We start from the raw sequence: 10,603 nt of genomic DNA, 5'->3' as shown, positions 1-10,603 counted from the left end.
TACGCTTAGCCGCGGTGGTAGCTTAGTATATATAAGCTTTAGTATATTGGAGTAAAGGCGAAATATATCCAAATGAGTTTTTAAGTTAAAATAGCATTGTTGTGGACTGCAACCCAGGACCTTGATGCAGTTACTTATTGAAGCTGGGCTAAACTAGTTTTATATGGATCAGATTGAACACTGAGGATGAAAGTGACACTAAATTATCACACTAAATATATAAGCCTATCTATTGATGAACTATCTATACATCGATATATAAAACTCCAGACTTTATTTGCACAAGATCTTTCTCCGGTCAACGGTTCTTCATGTGTACAATGAAAAGTAAGTGTCGCCATAGCCGACGCATAACGGTAGTAGCTATGTCGTCATCATGCATATGACGTTGCAGTTAGTGACAATAGGTAATATGTAATAAATATATAAGACATATCCTCTTCGGTAGTTGAAAATGATGTTCATAAGGCAGTAAAAGTCCCAAGAGAGACACCTATGAAAACAAAAGAAACAATTACAGATATGGACATTCTTCCATTTGTTTGTACCTACAATCCTAATAACTGTACAATTATGCCCATTATAAAAGCAAATCTTTCAAGTTTGTATAAAAGTGATACTATGAAAAATAGTTTGTCAGTCAGTGTAACAAAATGACGAACACCTCGATGCGGAACTTGTTCCATCATAACTGAAGACTGCAAATTTACAATTTGTGAAGGCAAACTATTTACTATCAAAACCAACATGAACTGCCGCAGCAAAAATGTTATATACAGTATGTTTAATTAGTTTTGTGTTGGGCAAATCCACTAAGAAGACGCAGGTGACAGCATGTAGTTAATCTGTGTACTGGACCATAACATGTGTTGTTTTAAGCTGTAGTTCTTATGGGGAGGACACCCCAAAACTTAGACACCCATATCTTAGACAGCTTAAAACAACAACAGTTCTGGTTCAGTGCACAACTAATCCTCAAGCTGATACTTATTTCTTATAATGGATCAGTCCAGTAGAATCAATTAGACAAGACGTTATGTTCATTCAGCATATTTATCATAAATTCAACAGAACTGCTGTCAGACTGATTTTACTTTGTATTAAAAGAATACATATAACTTTCACTTCAGTTATATTTTTGAAGATTTGATGAGTACAGCTCCATAGCAACAGTTGTCAAGGTAACGGGTATTCTAACCCGTTAGTTGGTTGGTTGGTTGGTTGTTTGGTAAGCTGCTCAGTAAATTTAGTTACTAAGTGAAATAAATAATTGAACAAATAAATAAATATATAATTCTAAAAATATAATATACACTTACCCTACTCAGACAAACAGCATTCGGCCATATATTGACTATAAAACATTTTAACTACTTATTTTAATCCGAAGATCACATACATCATGCATGCATCATATATTCACAAGAACATATCCACAAGGCGGGTACACACATGCACAGAGCAAAGGCAAGGAAGGATCTATAATACAGTCTAGAGTGGGGATACCATGGAATACAGATATTTACAAAATAGAACATTCATACATCTCCATGACATTTCATCTATGTGTTCAGTAACCGGTATTTCACCTCCAGAAAAGAGAGACAGCATTTCATCTTCTGGCAGTAATTCTCTTTGTACAGATACATTGACATGGAAAAGATCTAAAAGTTTGGAAAACAACTGATTCCTGTTGTACATATAATGTTCACAATGTAGAATTTCATAGCAGTTATAGTCATTACATTTTGAAAATTGTGCTTGAGAATAAATGATTCGTACACAAAATCATCAGATGAGAGTCCAGGTGATGAAGGAGTAAGCATACACTCCGAAACGTCGTGTTATTCACAATAATGAAGTTCACATCCATAAATCTTGCTTTTCTCATGCATTCCACTTCTAAATGACCTTCATACATTTACACATACTTTACAGTTCAATTGTTTTATTTATTAACAAGCTAGGTCTACTCAGCAGGGAACACTAATTAGGACTGTTCCATTTCAGCCATGGGTGTTGTCTTAATTAATCTCCTTCATTAGTGTCTAAGTTATGGCTGTCTAAGATATGAAGGTCTAAGTTTTGGGAGATAATCGCCGCGGTGATATATAAAGGGAATCTTCCATAAAAGTACGGGGTACGGGGCAGTCCCGTAAGTTAGACCTTTGGGTCGTGGTAAAAATCCTCCCATGTTTGATGTTGTGACAACGGTGTTGTAATAGTTTCTAAAAATACCCACATCCACAGAACTGTACACAACGAAGTCAAGGTAAATCTTTTCGACTGTAGCAAAAATAAGGATAATTTTTATAAAGATAAAAAAGTAAAATAAAAATCAATCTTGAATATATTGTGTATTCCTCATAACCTAATATAATGATTACATATTAATACTATGGATATTTTAATGTATAGTTTAAACATATTTTCTTGAAGTAATCATGACGGGATTGGCAAAGAAGCATAAATATGCATATCAATGCCGCTCCATAACAATAATACAATTACATAGATAGTGACGTACATTGTGTGCAAAACATAATGTGTGCAAACATAATGGAAATCTACAAGGGCAATATTGAATTAATTTTAATCCATTAGATACGGAAAATCTTTTAGGCAATGTGAGTATGTAACGCCTGGATGATTACTAAGGAGTAGGCGAAGTGGGAATGGGAGAGTCCACATGTAGTGATCAGAGGGGTGTTCAAACAATGACCAAATGCAAGTGACCTTTTTATATATATTTAATACTTTATACACATTATTAACATATCATTAACACATGTCCCACTCAATCACAATAATAGATGAGTTATACAACACGCAGTTTCAGTCATTAACACATGTCATACTCATGTCACATTCCGTCACATTCACTCCCAATCACCAAGAAGATGAGCAACAGAGTCTATGTAGTGCATCACTTCGATTTCGCCGGCAACCAATCTATCTTTTGCACGACTCAATCGGTTGTCCACAACAATATACTTCCTCTTCCTCTTTGGCTCACGTTGATGACCTTGTTTTTTTGAGCAAGTCTCACTTCTGTCCTTGACTGCTCCCTCTTAAACAGTTTCACAAAAGCATACATGGAAAATTATAAACATTCATGAACTTAAAGCAGCAGTCAAACAGCCCCTGGTTCAGATAACATCACATACGCTATACTCAACAAACTCCCACCAAACATGCTCAACCTCACAATCACATTATTCAATCAAATCTGGACCACAGGTAATATACCCTCTACTAAAACAGCCAAGGTGGTGCCAATCCTAAAGCCAGGGAAACCCATAATCTCCCCAGATTCATCTCGGCCAATCTCCCTCACATCCCACTTATGTAAAACTCTAGAGTCTATAGTAAACAATAGGCTTAAACACCAAATTCTAAAACATAACCTAAACAAAGCAGGACCAGGGCGGCTTCACTCCAAATCGACAAACTTTAGACCACATTTTACGTTTGGAGCAAGATACAAAGGTAGCGCAGGCAAAAAAACAGTACACGCTGGCCATTTTCATTGACTTTAGCAAAGCTTTCGATATGGTTTGGCACAATTGCCTCATCCAAAATTTCCAGAAAAAGTTCATAAACGGACGTATTCTAAATTTCATTCATGCTTTCTTAATAACAGACAAATAATCGTCAAATCTCACAACACCGTCTCGGACCCTTATCCACTAGAAAATGGAACCCCCCAGGGGAGCATATTATCCCAAACATTATTCAACTTTATGATAAATGACATATTTCCGGACAAGTGGCCAGAGATTTCTACTGCTAAATTTGCCGACGATATTTCATTTTGAACATGCTCAATTTCAGTAAACCAAGCCACAATCAAATCCCAAAGAATGCTAAGTTATATCCAAAACTGGGCCCAAAAATTGAGTTTCCATATTAATGTTAAAAAACCATGGGCATCCTATTCAAGACCAAAGAATGCAAAATTATACACCCAAACTACACCTTAACAACCAAGAAATAAAGTTTGAAAAAGAAGCTAAATTCCTAGGTGTAACTTTTGACAAACACATGACATGGACACCCCATATTAATAACTTGGTCAACTCCTGTCAAAAAGATCTAAACCTCATGAGAGCTATCAGTGGCACTAACTGGGGTGCCGACAAACAAACACTTATTAACATAATGATTGGTATTCTGATCAAAGTATTTCTGCACAAAAAGTAACAAACTTATAATTAGTGTTAAAATATACCACTAACCACTAATGTGAAAATATCTCGCTCGTCTATGGGATAGGTCTATTATGTCAGTGGGTAAGACTAGGTTGTAATCACAGTCACGCCTGATTGATCCAAAGTTGTCTGATAATTGGCGTGTCTGACAAATGGGATATCTAACTTATGGGAGCAAAAGCATACTTGGAATAAATTTGCAAGTGTTTAAAGCAGCGAACAGGCGATTGGAGGGTGTCGGCCCAGGAAAGCGAAATTTCAATATTCCCTATTTTGGTCAGCTGTTCGGATTTACGATATGACTTGTGGGAAGATGTATTAAATATTAACCCTTTTTTTCTCTCTTGTCACCTTCTTACCAGGTCGCATATATGCTAGGTAATGTTAAATTAATAAAACCCTTGCTGCATTAGTTACTAAATGTTTAATAAACGTAAACGCACTTTGTAGTCATGTAATCAAATATACCACACTTCACTGTTGCTTATAGCATTGTGATATTCTATTCCCTACTATCTGTTTTAGGTAGAATGTAGTGGCTTGTGTCTCATAGGCCATATGGCCAGATGTTATATTTTATATTCTACCATGACATCAGTAAACACTGGATTGTCATTGGTTAATTAAAGTCATTCAGTGGTATATAATCACATTATACAGGTCTCTGTTTTCCGAGCGCAATCATACATGGTTTACGGTAATGCACTATTTTTGTCTGCCCACTAACATGGCGGACACCAAACAACCTACCGATGCATCGATAAATTACGGCGATTTTACTGTCGGAAATTACACATATGTCTTTAAAGATGGATTTAGCGATGACGGGCTCGACTCACTACTTGCGTAAATCACAGCAATAGGTGTTTATACATACAAAAGTACTTCGAAAGCATGGAAACAAATATTCAGTCGAACAAGATCAAAACATCGTCTGCTTTCCGAATAAAAATTCAGCAAAACCAAATATGTTTACGTTGATTCTATGTTATGTCAGAATAGATCCAGCAATAGACTGCTACATAATTTCCGTGTTAAATTTATTATCAGCTTTTGTCAACGATATCGCCACTGATCTTGATCCGGTTAAACGGAGGATGCATTAACATCGAACGCCGAAATATTTTTAATGCCTTCCGTCGACATAAATAAACAGTTGGGTTATCAATTCAAACAAAATGAAATTTGTACTGTTTAAAATTTAGCGGTAGTAAAACACAATTACAGTATCTGCAAACCGTTCTGTTTAGCCCAACATATTTTTTTCTAAAAGTATAATATCGTTGAAAAAGTTATTTAGTTTAGTCATGATCCCTCTTATCCATTACACTGCTTGATCTAAAGTAGTCTATTAAAGTATAATTAATTACCTTACCGTGTTTATGCCAGAGGTACACCCTCATGTCCTGATCCATCCTTTCGGAAATATCACCACAAATCTGTCTCTTTGTCAACAGACTCGCGAACATGCCAGCGAATCCGATTCAATTTGAATTCACTACACTTTGAAGCCACTAGGACACAAAACACTTTCCAAAATGTAGAAAATAATATCCGTAGAATCGAATTTGAGCACAAAGTACACACATGAGTGTGTAAGAGTCATCACAGCTGTCGCACGCAGACGTAGAGGTGCGTGAAATCGTCAAGTTGACAGGGCGCAAAATTCAACAGTATCTAAATTCGGTACAACACGGACTTCTCGTTACAGCAAAAGCGCCTCCACTCTTAAATTTTGTACCAGTACCAGTAATTAGATATCAACGACTATCTCAGTCATACAATCAGGTTAACCTTGCGCAAACTGTCAGAGGCTCTCCTGTCGCATCTTTCCAAATTTGCACGTAAATGTAAACAATGACTTCCGAGAAAAGGTCAAGGCCATGAGGTTGCTGCCATTATTCTGGTGGGGTAAGGGTCTACTGTGGAATTTTCAAATGTGAACCAAGCTTTTTATACTTATTTGATATATGTTTTCCAACTTATCAGTTAATGATTGGTGATTGATGCATTGAAAAAACAAAACGTGATTTGTTATTACTGAATCTGGAGTTTGTTAGTCATTGACGCTTTGCCACCAATCACCCCGTTTCGGGCGATGCCACTTGAGATTGGAATGCGAGGCCGCTTCACGTATTGACTCGTAACCAAAAAAAGAGCTCCACCTGAAATTGTTCATAAAATTGTCATGGTAGAATGGAGATAAACCTACTGTGTTGGAAAATCAGAGGTATATAACGAAATTATAATAGCTCTAAATTGTTCATTTAAAACCTCACGCTACGCGTTCGGTTCTTAATGAAATTTAGAGCTATTATAATTATAATAGCTCTAAATTGTTCATTTAAAACCTCACGCTACGCGTTCGGTTCTTAATGAAATTTAGAGCTATTATAATTTCGTTATATACCTCTGATTTTCCAACACAGTAGGTTTATCTCCATTCTACCATGACAATTTTATGAACAATTTCAGGTGGAGCTCTTTTTTTGGTTACGAGTCAATACGTGAAGCGGCCTCGCATTCCAATCTCAAGTGGCATCGCCCGAAACTGGGTGATTGGTGGCAAAGCGTCAATGACTAACAAACTCCAGATTCAGTAATAACAAATCACGTTTTGTTTTTTCAATGCATCAATCACCAATCATAATTATAATAGCTCTAAATTGTTCATTTAAAACCTCACGCTACGCGTTCGGTTCTTAATGAAATTTAGAGCTATTATAATTTCGTTATATACCTCTGATTTTCCCACACAGTAGGTTTATCTCCTAATTAAGTGTCTTAAGGTATCTATGTTTGTGTCATATATAATATGTGACCCACAAATAATAACACTCTCTTTCTTTTCCGTAACCATACGCAAACGCAGTTTGTAGTCATGTAATTAAATAAACATACCACACTCCATTGTAGTTTACGAAGCTGTGATATTTGATTTACTACTATCTGTTATATAGTGTTATATCTAAAATAGTGCCTTGTGTCATATTACCGGATGTTATAATTTTATTGAATGTTTTAAAGTCTATGTATGTTTTATATCTAACATGTAACACACAAATAAAATTATTTTCTTCTTCTTCATCTTCCTATTCCCTGTAAAGCGAAAACCAAAGTTGTGCTGGAAGGGCCCGTAAGCGAATTGCTATGAAAACATCAGATTCCCGTACTTTAGATTAGCGCGTGACCTAATACTCGATCTCTCAGCCTGTCAACTGAGATGAAGTTTCCTGCTACCTTATAAATACAATAAATTATTGTATTTATGCAGTGTTATGCCCATGTTGGTAAAAACGACGCCTTTTCAGTGCTGCTGTATTCTCAAATCATCTACTATAGTCTACTGTAGTTAGGTAACTTGTTCCATGGCATTACTTCTAATGTTAAGTGCCTAGTGACTACATAGTGACTAGATAGTGACTGCTAGTGAAACAATTTATTAATGAAACAATAGGCGAGAGCTTTCAATACAACTAAAAGCTCATGACAGGTAATTAATGACAGATGGTCGGATTGGGCTGTGCTGATGGTTATAGCCCCGGAAAGCCACTTTTAAGAAAATCTGAGTTGAAAATGGTGTGGCTCAACCGTCAATGGGCACGGTTGAGTGATCGCGTGAATGAGGCTCTCCGGGCAATGCGCTATTAGCTAATCCATGTTATCGGAAATAATGGAGATTTTTTAACATTGCCGTAAATTAGCTGCATTAAGTCAAAATAAGTTGAATTTTGTGTCATGATACTTATAAATATGCACTCATTCATGTACAACCTCCAAAACAAGGAAAAACATGTATTTTGAGTAAAAGTAGATATTCTCGCCCATGCGCCAAAATGTGTTTTGTCCGTGCGCCAGATTTTTAAATATCACTGTAAATTAGCCGAATTAAGTCAAAATGAGTTTAAATTTGTGTCATGATGCTTATAAATATACACTCATTCATTAACAGCATTCAAAACATTGAAAAACATGTATTTTGAGTAAAATTAAATATTCTCTCCCATGGACGAGATTTTTAATATCGCTCTAACTTAGCCGAATTAAGTCAAAATTAGTTGAATTTTGTGTCATGATGTTTATAAACATACACTCATTCATTTACAAACTCCAAAGCATGAATTCTGGGCGAAAGTAAACATTCGCGCCCATGGGCGAGGGAGTTTAAATTTTGAGTTTTCGAAAAAGATTTTTTTAATTTTACACATCCTTAGCATATATTCATAACAACTGCATGTTTAATTTTGTCGAATCGCTTGTCAGAAAGTGTCCACAGTGCGGAGAGTTTCTGGACTTTGTGAGTCCAGAATTAATTTGTGACGTGTTAGTGTTATTTTTGATGCAACAAATATATACACCGTCACTGGCGACATGCAACTTTTAACTGCAATGGGAAGTTAGAGATATCGTATAAGAATATATTTTTTATGTATTATGGAAATGGCAATGGTAAATGAACACAGAATGTCCAATATATCATTTTTTCTAGACTAACTTTTGTGAAGAAGCTCAATATTGTTGCACTTACAATCATGCGCTAACGCAATAGAGTACATGTGCATGTTAAGTGAGAATGAGAGCCATCACAAACACATTCTCTTGTTTTCTTTTGACACACGTTGTCATAGCAACACGGAGTACTTCCTCTTGGTTCACACAATACCCGAAGCAGATATCGATCTGGTTAACAACCTCCATCCATCCATCGATACATACATACATACATTTACGAGTGAGTGAGTGAGTGAGTTAATATTTAACGTCACATCGGCAATATTTCAGCCATATCGTGACGAGAACATTTTACATTGTAATGGAATATGTATATATTATAAAACCTGTCATCGAAGGACAGTAAAGCAACTAGAGTATCACAGATATATATATATATAAAACTAGTAATTGAATCTAAAACATTTTAACCATAGGGGACAACACAATCTAGAAATGGGCTATAGATCGCTAACAACTGAAGGTAGATCACCAAACTAGGGATCATGGGGACTTACAGTACATTTGCTTCCTGCATGGGCCCTAGCTGGATTTATATCATCCCCTCAGCCGTTAGCAATTAAGACATATCTAGCCATACAGTAAAATTACAAATATTCTACGATTAAAAAAACGGAAAGTTGAAATTTACTTTGAATGTTTTGGGACTTACGTACCCTCTCGGGAGGACAATAATTTTACAGTACTTTAACCCCCCTCGAGGATACAGCCACTAACAATCTATGTTACTAATTCAAACTTCCAATCATAAAATATTTAGCTATTTACAAATCTGTTAACAAATCTAATTCTTTTAAAAAAGCAATAATTAAATGAGGACTTATATTTGTAAAAAGATCCTTCATAGTTCGGGATTTGAAATAGATATCCCTTGTGATGGAGTACTCAACACAGTCAAGCAAGACATGCTTGACCGTGATTCGTTCATCACAAGGGATACAAAATGGTGGATCCTCACCTTTTAATAGGTACTCATGCGTATATCTAGTGTGGCCAATACGACATCGTCGCATAATGACCTCTTCAAATCTGGACTGACAACCCAAGTAAGTGTAACCGATATAGGGTTTTATTGCATGTAATTTATTGATACCTACTTGGGTGTCCCACTTCTTTTGCATCAGATCACGGATATAAGATCTTATAGCAGCTTTGTAATCAGAGTATGGGATAAGAAGTGGTGTCACAGATTTGTTGAGTGCTGCCTTAGCAGCAATATCAGCCATTGTGTTCCCAGAAATGCCAACGTGGCTGGGTAACCAACAAAAGACGATGTCGCATTGGCCAGTAGCAAGTTCATTGTACAATTCAATAATTTCTAATAAAAGTGGATGTTTGGAAGAAAGATTTTTAATTGCCTGAAGACACGAAAGAGAATCTGAAAAGATGATATATTGTTTATATTTACGGTGTTTGTTAATATATTTAAGAGCTGTTAGTATTGCGTTTGCTTCTGCTGTGAAAATTGAACTGTCATTGGGTAGTCTGGAAGATATTGTTTTGGACCCAATGACAGTGGCACAAGCAACCGCGCCACCATCTTTGGATCCATCTGTAAATAAGAATTTATATGTATTATATGTACTTTTTAATTGATTATATTCTTGTTTATATTGTAATTCATTTGTTTCTGATTTTTTAAATGATGTAAGTGTTAAATCAACTTCTGGTCTAACTAACTGCCAAGAAGGAGAAGAAAGAAGACGAGAAGGAGCTATATTTTCCAGCTCAATGCCGGCAGCAGCAATAAATGGCTTAATTCTGAGCCCAAGAGGCGGAACAAGAGAAGGTTTTTTGTCAAACAAATCCTCATAGCTGGGATTAAACACACAGCTAAATGCAGGGTTAGACTCGCTAGAATATAGTTTAGTAGTGTATTG

At 36.0% G+C, this 10,603-nt stretch overlaps 1 long non-coding RNA gene across 1 annotated transcript; it reads right to left on the bottom strand.

Annotated features, from left to right (window-relative positions):
* Positions 1-624: 624 nt before the first annotated feature.
* LOC124262968 lies at positions 625-8,450 on the bottom strand. The gene is made up of 3 exons (XR_006894739.1): positions 8,440-8,450; positions 3,190-3,197; positions 625-752 (listed from the first exon to the last, which is right to left on the bottom strand). It is a non-coding gene; the product is annotated as an uncharacterized LOC124262968 (long non-coding RNA).
* Positions 8,451-10,603: the final 2,153 nt, after the last annotated feature.

This window comes from Haliotis rubra, unplaced genomic scaffold (assembly GCF_003918875.1).
Source record: "Haliotis rubra isolate DU_JTF1 unplaced genomic scaffold, ASM391887v1 Scf861, whole genome shotgun sequence".
NCBI classification, from domain to species: Eukaryota; Metazoa; Mollusca; class Gastropoda; order Lepetellida; family Haliotidae; genus Haliotis; species Haliotis rubra.
Note: the sequence above shows the minus strand (reverse complement) of the source record. Positions and strands in the feature narration are given on the sequence as shown.